Here is a 14236-nt window from a genome sequence, read left to right on the forward strand (position 1 = left end):
GGACTATTTAAAAAACTGAGATCTGGAAGGCGACTGTGCTGTCAAAGAGCTAGAACTGAGAGACTGAGAAAGAGCTTTTTTCCTCATGCCATTTGCTTACTGAATTCCTCCTAATTACTTTGATTGAACACACACACACACACACACACACACACACACACCTTTTTACTTTTTATTTTTGTTTTTATTTTATTTCTTCTTCACCCTTCTTCTGCACACTTGTTTTGCAACGGCCACGCATTTCATTACAAGTGACACGAAAGTGTCTCTATGTACATGACAAATAAATATCCTTGTATCCTTGTATCCTTGTATCCTTGTCTGCTACGCGGCTGACCTGGGTTACATTCCGGCCTGGGTCCTTTGCCGACCCTTCCCTGTCCCTCTCTCCCAACACTCTTCCTGTGGGATGTAGTCGAGACCGCTTAGTCCGAGACCAAGACATTACCAAGACCGGAGGGTACCAAAACTGAGACCAAGACCAAGACAGACCCTCAAAGATCTGAAACTCCTATGCACAGCAAGGTTCCAGGTGCTGGTGAAGTGCAGTCATCAGTAATCCATAGTTAAAGTTCCCATGGCATGAAATTTACATGGTCCTTTGGTGCTTTGTATGGGTTTGCGGGGGTGTCAGGATGCTATATCCGCAATTTTTATCAAAATAATGCTGAAATGCGCCATTTAGGCCTCTTTGGTGAAAAGTCTCCTCTCCCAGTGCGTCGATCTGGTAATGATATGCAACAGGAGGGGGAGGGGGGCAGGAGGGGGAGGGGGGCAGGAGGGGGAGTGTCGTTGATGAGCAGGGGCGGAGCCGCGGGCTAAAGCTGTGTTGTGGTGGTGGTACGGCAGGTTAGCTGTTACCTAGAGTTAGCAATTTGCCCTAGTTAGCAATGGCATGTCCAGCACCTGATGGAACTTACTCTCGCTTGTTTTGACCCAAAGATGAAACATACTATTGCCTACCTGCTCATGGGCTTCAGCGCAGGATGCCTCAGAAGGGTGAGTTTGAAATGTTATGTCTGCAATTTCAATTTGTTGAATGGGTAGTTCTGAGCACTGTTGCTTGCTAGTGAGTTTGTAATTACAGCAGCAATCATTCACCACGCAATGACCTGGCAAGTCACCATCATAAATTATAATATTATTTTTTTTAACTTATGAGCAAACAACCCCATTTGATGCGTGTGTGATGCACGTTACTGGCATCGCAACTGTCTCTAAACCCAGCAACGTTCTCAGTGTGGATGGTTAGCATGCAATTGCAAGTCCTTCGGAAGGACTCCTTCCCCTTTGTAATGTTATGATGCAACACAAATGTGGTAACAATGTTATAAATGAACGAGGGGGTAGTTGTCAGGTTATAGTAGACTTTTTACACCTTTGTTTACAACATTGTTCTGTTTCACCACTGCAATGCTTATCATGCATCACAAATCTGTTTGAGGAGGGTGGTGTATTACATGACAAAAGGGTACTCTATACTAGTTATGATGTATGCACTTCCTCACCATCGGCTGATCATAAAATGTGTCTACATACAACTTGGCTGCATTTGAACAGCACCCTGTGCACTGTCTGTGCTGGAGAATAGCCAGCTTTCCTTTGTCCAATAGCCTACATGGCATTCTAAAAATGCATCCATTATGTCTTGTATTCCAGTGATCCCCAACCTTTTTTGCCCTGTGTACCCCCTAATTAATTTAGTCATATCATGAGTACCCCCTCCTTCATGCTCTATATCAGGGGTGGGCAACTCTCATGAAGGAGGGCCACATTTTTTTCATTGTGAACATTGGAGGGCCAGATGACTGCGGATCTGACTGCAGCTTGCAGATTCAAGGTGCAGTTGGTTGCTCAGTGGCCGCCGAAAAAGTTTGGAAGCAATGAGTGTTCTCTGTCAGCCAACAGTGTAATTTTAACAGATTGTTCATTATAATTTATAAGTATGGCTTATCTATGGGCCGCACTTAGTAAGGAGGCGGGCCGCATGTGGCCCCTGGTCCTCCAGTTGCCCATCCCTGCTCTATATGATCCTCTATACCAATGTGAGTGCACTCCATACATTTGTTAGTATCACATTTTCCACGTACCCCTGGTTGGGAAACACTGTTGTATACAATGGTGAAATAGTCCATGCTCTGTTGACATCATATTTATCCATAGTTGCCAGTTAAGTTTCCATTGTGAAAATTGCATCATCTCATGTTTACCTGAGAGTAACCTGGCTATCAGTGTCAGAAAACTGCTTTTTTTGTAATAAGGTTAGATGCTAGTGTGGAAACTGAGACAATGCCCACAGAAAGAGATAACATTATGCTGCCTAGCTCAGGTCGCATTACTTTCATTTGACACCATCTGTGCATATAAGAGCAAACTTGCGCCATGTCTTATCTTTATCAGATCACTATAACTTGGAGAGAAGGCAGGAGAGCCACAACGCATGCTGGAACTTTTTGTACAGAGTTCAAGATCACCATAAGCGGCCAATTCAATTATGCAGACAGTGTGAAGACAGTGTGCAAATTTTATTTACAACAGCATCAAGAATGTTAAATAGGAACATGTGAATATTTTATGGAAGGCAAATATTGTACTGAAAGAAGAACAGCAATAACAGTCTCTGTAACCATCTTTTCTATTTTTCCAGCCGTTTCAGGCATTTGTCCATCAGTGATTCGAGTGTCGTCTTGCATATCCATGCCGAGTTCCCCGATGAAGACGCTGGAACCTCGATACAAGGCTGGCGGTGACCTCCTCTGGCTGGCTCGTCTGAACTGTGCTGACTTGTCTTCTAGGGCACCAACATTGCATCAGTCACAGGGTTTCCGAAGACCTTTCCACACAAAGCCTACAGGACAAGCAAAATATTGTTCAGAATGCTATGTCATTTTGGAATTATTGAAGTAACACTATTAAAATGTTATGTCAGAATTAGTTTAACTGAATTCTTTTCAAATCTTACCAAAGGTTGGATTAGCTTTTGATGTTTGCCGGTGGTTGGTGTGCATTTTCATTCTAGAGGACAGCCATCTGTAAGAAGCGTCTGCAAGTACAAAAGACAATGTGTGAACAGAGTGTCCCTCTTATTTTTCAGTTGGTCAAGATGGTGAGGGTTAGCCAGTTTCAAAGACAAACCTCATTATTGTCATTGGAAAGGATATGAAGGGTTCCTTCCTAAAACACTGCAAGAGCCATTTCATACTAATGCCATGAATTGTATTGTATAGTTATAATAATTACATCAAGTCAAGTATCACCTGAAACCGTGTGTGTGTGTGTGTGTGTGTGTGTGTGTGTGACATTGCCTTGTAAAGCAAATATAGACATCTCAACAGAAGAGTGTTTTCAGGGGGCATAGTCAAGGTATCCACTCCATTATCCAAACTCATGTCTTCTACTTGGGCTTGTGGCCCAACAACCTACCTAGCATCCATGGAGAAAATAAGTTTCCCTGCTATGCACAACAACTAATCAGAAAATGACATTTGAATTGATATTTTGTGAGTTGTTTAATTGCCCATCTATCAGCATACCACATCATATTTTACAAGGTCACAAGCACAAAGGAGGATGGGAGTTTGGATAGTGGAAAGGAAACAAGGTAGGCCTACACGTTTTGCCATTTAGTGTAATCCTGCTATAAAAAAGAAAAACAAAAAATCAGGCGCTAGAACAACAAGATCCATCTTCTCACCTACACAGCATATAAGGAAAGACAACATTCTTTGCAGCAACTTGTTCCAGTTAGACAGATGCTGAGGCACTCAAGGTTGCATTTTTTTTACTTTTTTATTTGGCTACAATGCTTACGCGTTTCGGCCCTTATGGCCTTCAGGGCGTATAAATTGCAACCTTTAGTGCCTCTGCATCTATCTACCTGGACCAAGTTTGAGAGCCCCTACACTGATGAGCACCAAGGAAAAAGGTGAAGATCCAGAGCACTCAAATTACAGATACCTGCTTGTATGTGATTCTTTGGAGCAAATTGGATGATGACTGAATGGGAAGACTCCAACGTAGTGGTGATGGAGTTTTGCTTCATCATGTTGCCTTCTTCTACTCATCATGACCGTCTGTAACAGGAACTTCTGAAGATGAGAATTGCGGCCATTAGGAAAAAATACAGAATATAACTTTCCATGATCCACAATAAGCCTCTCAAATTCTATACAAGAAAATTGTCTGAGTCAGAACAGAGACATAAATGTCAAGGAAACATAAACCCAATATTCGACTGCATCTGGCTTTCCAAGCTATTCACGGATAGGAATGAAAAAATGACAGACAGTGGGAGCAGGTTGCATAGCTACTCACACGTAACTCCACAGCTGCCTGCACTGGAGCAAGGTAAGCTAGACAAGTGATCCGACTGCTGTATTCTGTGTACCTACCAGAGGTTACGCCAAATTTGTTATATGATGAAAACAAAAACGCAATCAAATGCCGTCACAACCACTAAATAGCAGCCTGTATCAACTGCTTGAAGTCTGTGTTGGATGTGTCAGCTGAGTTCGTGCAGCCACGCACACTGAGTAATTGCCGTAATAGAACCCATTGAAGCCTACGTTTCAATGCAGTGGCCAGTCGCTCTACACTAGGTATAGTTAGGTGACCAAATCGAATCAAAGGCTTGCCTGGTCAATGTTATGAGTTTGGTGTGTAGTCACAACTGGGCTTTCCAAACATACGGTTAGTTCTAACACCTGTTAGCTCAAGTTATAACATCCCTAGGTGAAACTACGAACACCCAGTCTCCATGAAAATGAACGGTGGCAGATGGACACTCCCAACGGAGATCACTCCGGGACGTGTAGCCCCAGGTGGTTTTATCACTCCCAGACGTTCGATCCCACCCGATTATATTTCACGTATTATCACTGCCACATACAAGCAATTTAGGATTAGGTTTAGAGTTAGGGTTAGGTGTAGGGTTAAGTTTAGGGTTATAAACAAAAAAAACTAACATCAAAAAGATAACTAGCTCCGTTATATGGCGGTGGGCTCGATAGTCTGGCTAGTGGGAGCGTGCCGACCGGGGAGCGATTGGGGTTGGGAGCGACAGTCTGGGAATCGAAATGAATATGTACCGCACCACCACAGCCAACAAAAAGGGTTTCCTAATAAATCGTGTTTTCACCAACAACGTTTAAAATGCCCTGTTTTCAACCACAGGACCCTCCTTGGTCAACCAACGAAATGTTGAGCAATTTGGTCTTGTTAAATTGGCGTGTAATAGAATAATTGTCAACATCACATTCCTTGTTAGCTAGCTAGCTGGATGCCTGTGTTATTTGACTGCAGGTGGGCTAACATAGCCGCTCGCCCGGTCGTCAAGGTTTCATTTCCATCGAAACCATTTAGTAAATTGTGCTCATGCTTGATGTAAGTTCAAAAGACCATGGTTATAGTTTACAGTCGATTTCCCAAGAAAACCTAAGACAGAGTATGGCTATTGCTTTCTTGGCTAATGTATGGTTTTTCCCCACTTCACAGCTAATACTGCAGGCTAGTTAGCCATGACACTGTAATACAGACTGGAAGCTTTTCATGACTTACTTGTTCAGGAGGCTTGGTGGTATTGATCCAGACTTCAGCGTCAGGTGTTAGCCATAACTTGCTCTGTATTGTCCCAGATTGTGAAAGCATTTGTCCGGAAAATGTTCCCTCAGACATTGAACCAGTACCATTGACAGTAAATAGAGTACATATGTGGTGTTCTGCTGGTATTTATAGAGTTTTCAAATGAATGGGCGGGCTAGTGGGTGGAGAGAGGGCGTGGACGAGTTGAGAGCGAACGAGGGCATGACGTCATCTCGGGCACACACGAGCTTTGCGTCAATTGGATGCTGTGTCAGAGTTTGTTTACAAACTGGGAGGAACCTCCAGCACAGCTCTGTGTACACAGTAACACATTGCAAACCACTGGGATGGCTTCAGGAGGTCAGAGTAACTCATTTTAAGGCCCCAAAACATCATAAGGTCAAAATTTCATGCCATGGGCACTTTAAGAAGAAGGATCACCGCACACTGGTGGACTTAGTTTCTAGGTGAACAACGCGTTTCGCATTGCGCTTCGTCAGGTTCACCAAGACAGACCCATCATGACCAAGACCAAATCGAGACCAAGTTAAATTAGGTTTAACTCCATGGCCTGAAATAAACATGCTTTGATATACACCATCGAACATAGTATTTCTAACATTGTGTCATGGTAAGGTTTTGTGATGAGCCTTTTTTTTGAGAAATGACAGGATAGACAGGAAATGATTGGGGAGTAGGGATGGGCATACGGTGAAAATTTCTTTGTCGATCGTCGGGAAAATTAATTATTAATAATCGGTTAACCATTAACATTGTTATATTACAAAACAACACACATTTAGGCCCACCATGCCCTATACTCTTGTATAACAAAAATACATCAGAAACATCATGTTTTTCTTAGAGGATTTGTTTTTATTAACAACACAAGTGTCAAGTGATTAACAAGAAAAGTTAAACCTGAATTGCTGCGCAATGCGCTAACGAGGGAGGCTTCAAGTTGCGAGCCAACAACGAAGGTACATAACGGTGCAGACATCGAGGCGAGGATAGGTTGAGAAGAATCACTGCCGTCTTTTACAAGGCTTGGATGCGTGGTGTTCAAGTGATACATCATTGTCGTTGTCGATTAACTGTATTTGTAATTCACATTGCAGTAATTACAGTACACTTTGTCATTTTCTAACCGAAAACGGTCCCACGCCACACTTCGCAGAGACCTCTTCATGGTTAGGCAAAGCCCGCTCTATGGAAGCTTGCATGTAACAAACAAGTCAAGCCAGGGTACGGTGATGGTGAGATATTGCCCCCTGCTGCCCAAATTGTGTAGGTGTAACAGCGAAATGCATTGCATTGAGGACGTGCACTAATGACCTACAGTTTTTTTGTTTTTTTTGTTTAATGGTTCGTCGGCGAAAATTAATTTCTTCGACTAAATGTTTAATGATCAATCATCGGTTAATCGGTTAATTATGCCCATCCCTATTGGGGAGAGACAGTCTTAGAAGAATGGTAAATGACTAAGGCTGGAATCCAACCTAGGTGGCCGGCTTAGTGGCCCAGAGCCCTACCGTTAGACCATGGTAGGGGCCAGATATCGTTTTTTTTAATTTACCGTGTACCTACTGAAAGCCTACTAAGGTATTCCAACGCTGTAGATTGTGTGTTCCTCATTTTCCCCTATTACATCATTGGCTAATTTGTTTATGTGGGCGGATGGAAAGTGTAGGGATAAATTACCCACGCCAGGCCCCCATGAGCTGTTGCATATTTATGGTATGGGTGCTCTTCACACTGCACTGCACTACACCCTGAGCTCTTCACTTCACTTCAGCTATGGAGATGGATGAAGTGGTGTGTGGAGTACACATAGACAGGCAGCCAAACATCCTCCTGTACCATCTGCCTGGTGATCCTGCCTGACATGTCTGGAGTCTGGAGTGTGTGTGTGTGTGTGTGTGTGTGTGTGTGTGTGTGTGTGTGTGTGTGTGTGTGTGTGTGTGTGTGTGTGTGTGTGTGTGTGTGTGTGTGTGTGTGTTTGAGTTAGAAATGGAGCATATCACGCAGCAATGTGCACAAACGTGCTACTCCTCACTACTGTACTTATTCTGAGTGTACACGCAACATGTTTTACCCTCACAACACATTAACAAGTATGATTGAGCAAGAAGTTGAGAGACCGACACACATATGGACTCTCACCCACTCACCCACCTACAGTACACGCACACGCACCCACCCCAACACACGCACGCGCACACCCACACTCACACGCACACACACAGCCCTCTGGCTCATCCATATGGTCAGGTGGGCCCGTGAATGAATAACAGACTCATCCCCTTAACATAACACAGTATTTCCAATACTCACACTCAGGATATAGGCTACGGCATGCTACATTCCCTTCACATTAAAGAAATATTCTTTTTTTGGCTCTGCCGTGACTCAAACGGTAGGGCACTGCACTGTCACGCCTCTCTCCGACCCATTTCCTGTCCTACTCTTCACTATCCTGTCCAATAAAGTTGAAAACCCCCCCAAAATATAAGCTAGACGCAGAGCACTTTAGTTACGAACTTTCTGTTTCCAGTCCTTTGAACTGTGTCTACTTTTTAATTAGTCTGCACATAGTCTACATACTTCAGTATAACACACTTAAAAAACATTTTCAAAAACTTGTATTGCCATAAAAAGACAGGATGTATCTTACATCAAACAACAGTAAGAGACTAGCTTCTTTGCTTTGTGTCTGTGTAAAGTGACAGTGAAATCTGTCAAATTATTGTGGAACTTGTCTGCCTCTACGCATTCTTAACATACTGTACATCGACTCCTCATCAGTCCATTAAAATTGGTCAAGATCATCAACACCACCTTCAAACATGCCGTTCTTGTGTTTATTTTGACCTTCCCTGCTTGTATTGCATGGCATTTATTTGCCTCTTCATGGAACTAACTTGGGTTTTGTGTTGGGCAAAGAATAAGTACACCCTTATGTACTATGTAGGGCTGTGGCACACTGTACTAATTAGAGATGCACCGGATCCTGATTTTTAGGATCCTGCCGGATACCAGATCCACTGCTTAAGATCCTGCCGGATCCGGAACCGGATACCGGATCCTACAAAAGGGTTGAAACATATAGTCTACTCGCACATGTGGGCCCTTTATATTACGTTGGCTCAACTATTTTTTAGACTCATTGGCTTATTGCCACACTGCCTGCAACGGCCGCTTCAAAAGGGCTGTGAAAGACTGACTGAAAAGCCTAGGCTGGAGATGCACCAGACCCTGATTTTTAGGTAACATTCCGGATACCGGATCCACTGCTTAAGATTCTGCCGGATCCGGATCCTGTGAAAAACCCTATTATCCTGCCGGATCCGGAACCGGAACTGGATCCGGTGCATCTCTAGTACTAATCTACATGTTCCATAATAGAAACGCTTGCAAACGCTTGGGGACCCAGTTTTTAGTCCGGCCTTGGTAACACCCCAACCCTCACCCAACTTTTGTCCCCCACACATTTTGTCAGTCCCACTCCCACTATCATAGCAATGGCAAAAGCCCCACATTATACCTTACTTCATAAAGAATGAGTCACCAGCATCCAGCACTTTTTCATTTAATTGTGGTAGAGCTGTGGTGCTAAACTAATGAGAATTGCAATGTCCCCCCAAGCTGTTAATATCCACCACAACACAAAAGTATGGGGTGTTCCTTTCTGTTTATTATCTAGCTTGGTGTCTTGTCTCTGCACATTCAACCCAGAAGCCATACAGCAGAGAGGTGTGATGCCATAATGCTGCAGTTTTATACAAATACCTCTGCCCTCTGTAGACGGGAACATAATGTATACGACAGTGTTTAAATCATAAGTGTCCCTAAGTAGGTTATGCTGTTTGAACAATAATCATCAGTTAATCCCGTAACATGCACTGAGGGCTTTTTTTCTCCGAAGAGGCAGCACTTGCCGCAGGCAAATGCCAATATGTTTTGTCATATGCAATAGGCTGATTAAATCCATTTTTGTGAGCCTGCATAGAAAGTGTGTACCATAGGAAATGTCCAGAGCTACGTTTACTGCTATGCCTCAGTGTTTAATGGTGTGTGTGTGTGTGTGTGTGTGCGTGCGTGCGTGCGTGTGTGTGTGCGTGTGTGTGTGTGTGTGTGTGTGTGTGTGTGTGTGTGTGTGTGTGTGTGTGTGTGTGTGTGTGTGTGTGTGTGTGTGTGTGTGTGTCAGAGCATGGCAACCCGACCGAAGCCCGACGGGCCGGGTCGGAACCCGACGGGCCGGGCCGGACTCGGACAAAAAAAATAGAATATCTGTCGGACTCGGGTCGGGTCGGGCTTGAACCAAACAGACATTGTGAAATTGTAAGCAATCAGAGGAAACGTTTCAGTTCATGCAAACGGCAGTTTTGTGATTAAAAAATAAGTAATTGAATATGCATAAATGAAAATGTTGGTAGGCTACTCGTGCGAGTGATTATTATTGGCTGTATGCACGCGCCAGTTACCAGTGGCAACATGGACGCTCACTCCCAGTCAGCCGAGCAGGAATGCCGAGTCAACTTGCTTTCTTAATAAGCGCCAAATACAGTTGTCAGTGAACGCGTGGTCTTTTGTTGTAGGCCTAGTGTAGGCCATGTTTTAGCATGCCTTCGGACGGTGCTGTCTTAAATGTTGAACATAAAATGACGAAGTTTGTCACTGCATTGCTCGCCAAGGATTACATTTCCAGCAAGGGGTAGCAAGGAGCATAATATGGATTAAAGAAGACGCACACGCTACGTGGAGGTGCCTAAGGTAGGGGCGAAGAGGTTTCCTGTTACTACTTTGTCCGCTGTGACATTTCATGTCCTTCACGTAGGTTCTTAATTCTTGTCACTTTTACTGTAGCCTACAGTTGTAACTATGCGCGTGCAACCTTTCCTGATTTTATATTGACCGCATGGACATCAGGGGAAATGACATTCTCTTGGAGGGCCGAACAGGCTACTGTTCTTCGGGGTGAACTTATAGCCCATCCTTCTTAACGACAAGGAGTGGCATCTTCACCGGCTCGCGGGGATTTATTTGCACTAACAGTAACGTAACAAATGCGTCCATAGCCGCGCTGACTGCATCCAAACCGTATTCGTTAGTTTTCGCCTTTCTTATCCTCTCACGCCCCTCCCATGCATTTGATCACAGCACCCAACATCTCTGGTCTAACCGAAAGAAACATAAGGTGCGCTGTCACATGTATGCGTGTGTTTATACTTACTATGCGTGCGTAACTAAATTAGGCTACAGCAAACCTCATCCTAGTTGCCTATCCTGGCTATTTATCACGTGCTATTTTGACTATGAAGGAGGCCACATAGAAAATATTGCTTGCGCACAGGTTCTGTTGTTATTACAGTGGTCTCGGGCTTCGGACGGGTTCGGACACAAACATTTTAATTAGTCTCGGGCTCGGGTCGGGGTTGATCACTTTTCTGTCGGCTGAGGGCCGGGCTCGGACAGAAAAAACCGGCCCGAGCCACGCTCTAGTGTGTGTGCCGATCACTGTCATTTTTGCTGTAAGTCTGCACAGAAAAGCGCATTGTAATGTAATGTCTACCATGGGAAATGTCTTCAGCTATTACGCCATGCCATGAGTGTTAAATGATGTGTCTGATTGATAATGGCTTTAAGAATTAGCCTAGTTTTGGAGTGCACTGTAAGGCCAGGTCGTTAATATAAGCAGACATCTTGGCTATCATTATTGAGCCATACCATGTATAGTGAGGAAATGGAGCAACTAATTTGCATGATCAACATTTTGCAAAAGATTGAGCTTAAGCATGTAATCAATTGGGCTTTACTCAACATGGTGTATTGATTAGAGTTTGGTGTAACCAACAAACTCTCCATGTGTATAGCATTTTCTACAACTAGTCTAAACAAAAAGACAAAAGAGGGTTCTGCCATGGCCTAATGGTAGGGCACTGGGTTACTACGCCGGCGATCCGGGTTGTATTCTGGACTGGGTCATTTGCCGATCCTGTCTCTTTCTCTCTCCACTCTTTTCCTGTCTCTCCTCCATTATCCTGTGAAAAAATAAAGGGCAGTCTTCCAGTCTTCCCCTTCTACTGATTTTAGTAACAGAGTTGTTGTTTTTTTTAAACTCAGTGCCAGCCTTCCCTTTCAACCATGGTTTTACTTTAGTAACCATGGTTTTACTGCAGTAACCATGGTTTCTCTAAGTACTCTGAATATCTGTATTACTATGGCTTATCTATGTTTTTCTTTTGGGTAACCATGAAAACCGTGGTTCCTGACTAACTATGGATCATGGTTATTCATGGTTAGTTTTCAGAGTAAAACCATGTGTAATGTTATAGTTAAACCAGTCAAACCAAACACAGAAGTGCCGAACCATGCTCAAAAAAATATGAAATCCTGGTTTACCATGGTCGATTTTCGTAAGGGTTAGTTGTGCCTTGAAATCTACACTGACTTGATCTGCTTCTCTCAAGATATGTTTGTGTCTGTAATACACACTTGAAGTAAAATGGAGGGAACTGTCTGTCCAATTACACAAAAGAGACACTCACATGCTTCTGTTAAATAAACACAAATAAAACATGAAAAGAAACAGAACTCTCTTAGTTTACTAGAGAACAGGCAGATATCGTGTGCACAACTAGGTAACACACACACACACACGCACACACACACACACACACACACACACACACACACACACAGACAGACAGACAGACAGACAGACAGACAGACAGACAGACAGACAGACAGACAGACAGACAGACAGACAGACAGACAGACAGACAGACACACACACACACACACAACATAAGCTTTCCCACATATGTGGATTGTAAGGTAGCTGATTATAATTATGCCATGGTACGGGGGCGGTGAAATTCTCTCAATTCTCTACTCTCTTTGTACATTATGTTTTATGCTAAGATGTCTCCAAATTGCTGGAAACATAAATGTTTGAAAAAGTTTGTTTCCGTGGCAATAAAACAGACCACTTTCTAGCATTTTATTTCAGAGGCGTGAATACACACCATGCACGCACACGCACACGCACACATACACACCCACACACACACACGCACACACACACACGCACACACACACACGCACACACAAACACACACACACACACCATGCACACACACACACACACACACACACCATGCACACACACACACACACACACACACGCACGCACGCACGCACGCACGCATGCGCACACACACACACACACACACACACACACACACACACACACACACACACACACACACACACACACACACACACACACACACACACACACAGTCAAGTTTTAAGACCACAGGCTACTGTATTTTCACTCCTATGGCATAACACACAAATACACTCACACATATCCAGTACAGAGAGGCAGTAAGACAGTGAGACACAGGCAGAGAGAGATAAAGAAAACTTGTTTCCACTAAGAAAAGCCAGCACTACACAATGCACAGATTATTTCAACTCGGTCTGACTCACAACCACAAACACTGAGCTAAAAGCCTGCGGACACACCTCTCCAGTGAAAGACCTCTCTGTGGGATATTCAATTACTTTTACATCTCCATGGGTGCTTACTAAATAAAAGCTTTTCATTTTCTTAAAAAAAATGTTCCCTGAATAGGTTTTGACGCTGTGCCAACAAGATTGTTTTGTGCCAACGGTGAATATAATTCACATTTTACCAGCAACTGACTCAAAAATAAAAATATGTGTTCATTATAGCTTGTTGAAAATGGATTTTCTGTCAACGTAAATAGCAGCTAGGTTTCAAAGTGATGTGAAATTGTATGGCGATGATTTGACTGCCAACATGAGCTGTATACCAGAGGTGTCAGGTCAGTAAAGGGAGTTAAAGTAATACAATCCCTGACATTAACTTGATCCATACAGTGCTGAATCATTGCATCATAAATACGCTCTCAAGACAGGTAGGTAAGACATTGTACTGTAGATCAGCACAGAATTTAGCTCATTGTGTTCCAAGGAAACAGTGGGACAGTTTTTGGTTCATTTGTACACACACACACACACACACACACACACAGACACAGACACACACACACACACACACACACACACACACACACACACACACACACACACACACACGTGTAAAAGTATAAAATAACTTTTCCCTCCACTTTATTCCTAACCAACGACGGAAAGGAGTGGGCATTTGAAACAGAAGCAGTGTTAACTTAACTTAAGACACATGAAAGGCAAATGGCATGATACAGATGAGGAGATGCAAATGAATGAATGTTATGACAATTTAATTATCAACTGCAAGGTAACATTACATTTAACTCAAGGCTACTGCGGGTTACATAGGATACAGTGAAATCAAATACAGTTTACCCAAGATAGATAGACAGAGAGAGAGAAAGAGAGAGGGAGAGAGGGAGAGAAAGACAGAGGTTGGAGCCCCATTCAGAGATGGAAAGAGACTCCCAGAGGAATTTCTGAGGTGAGCTTATATACGGCAACCCCCCACCCCAAAAGTGTCCTTTGTCTTGCAAGGGCCAGTGACACCCCACCCCAGTAGTTTGAGCCACCACATGGAATAGGGGGGGGGATGTCCCCTTAAGTCAACTTAACTGAGATAACAGCAAACAGTGACAGCAACAATATCAGT

The 14236-nt window shown here is 43.5% G+C and overlaps 1 protein-coding gene and 1 long non-coding RNA gene across 3 annotated transcripts in view; both read right to left on the bottom strand.

Moving 5' to 3' along the window:
* asic2 (acid-sensing (proton-gated) ion channel 2) overlaps window positions 1–14236 on the bottom strand; it is a 536993-nt gene that overhangs the window by 364177 nt on the left and 158580 nt on the right. The gene's annotated exons all lie outside the window — the stretch shown is intronic.
* LOC134460926 (uncharacterized) lies at window positions 2745–5682 on the bottom strand. 2 transcript variants are annotated; one of them, XR_010037190.1, is made up of 4 exons: window positions 5557–5682; window positions 3958–4088; window positions 2963–3043; window positions 2745–2848 (listed from the first exon to the last, which is right to left on the bottom strand). It is a non-coding gene; the product is annotated as an uncharacterized LOC134460926 (long non-coding RNA). The 2 variants fall into 2 exon arrangements; XR_010037189.1 differs by lacking the exon at window positions 5557–5682 and having other exon boundaries at window positions 3958–4604.

The sequence above is a fragment of the Engraulis encrasicolus genome, chromosome 2 (genome assembly GCF_034702125.1).
Source record: "Engraulis encrasicolus isolate BLACKSEA-1 chromosome 2, IST_EnEncr_1.0, whole genome shotgun sequence".
NCBI classification, from domain to species: Eukaryota; Metazoa; Chordata; class Actinopteri; order Clupeiformes; family Engraulidae; genus Engraulis; species Engraulis encrasicolus.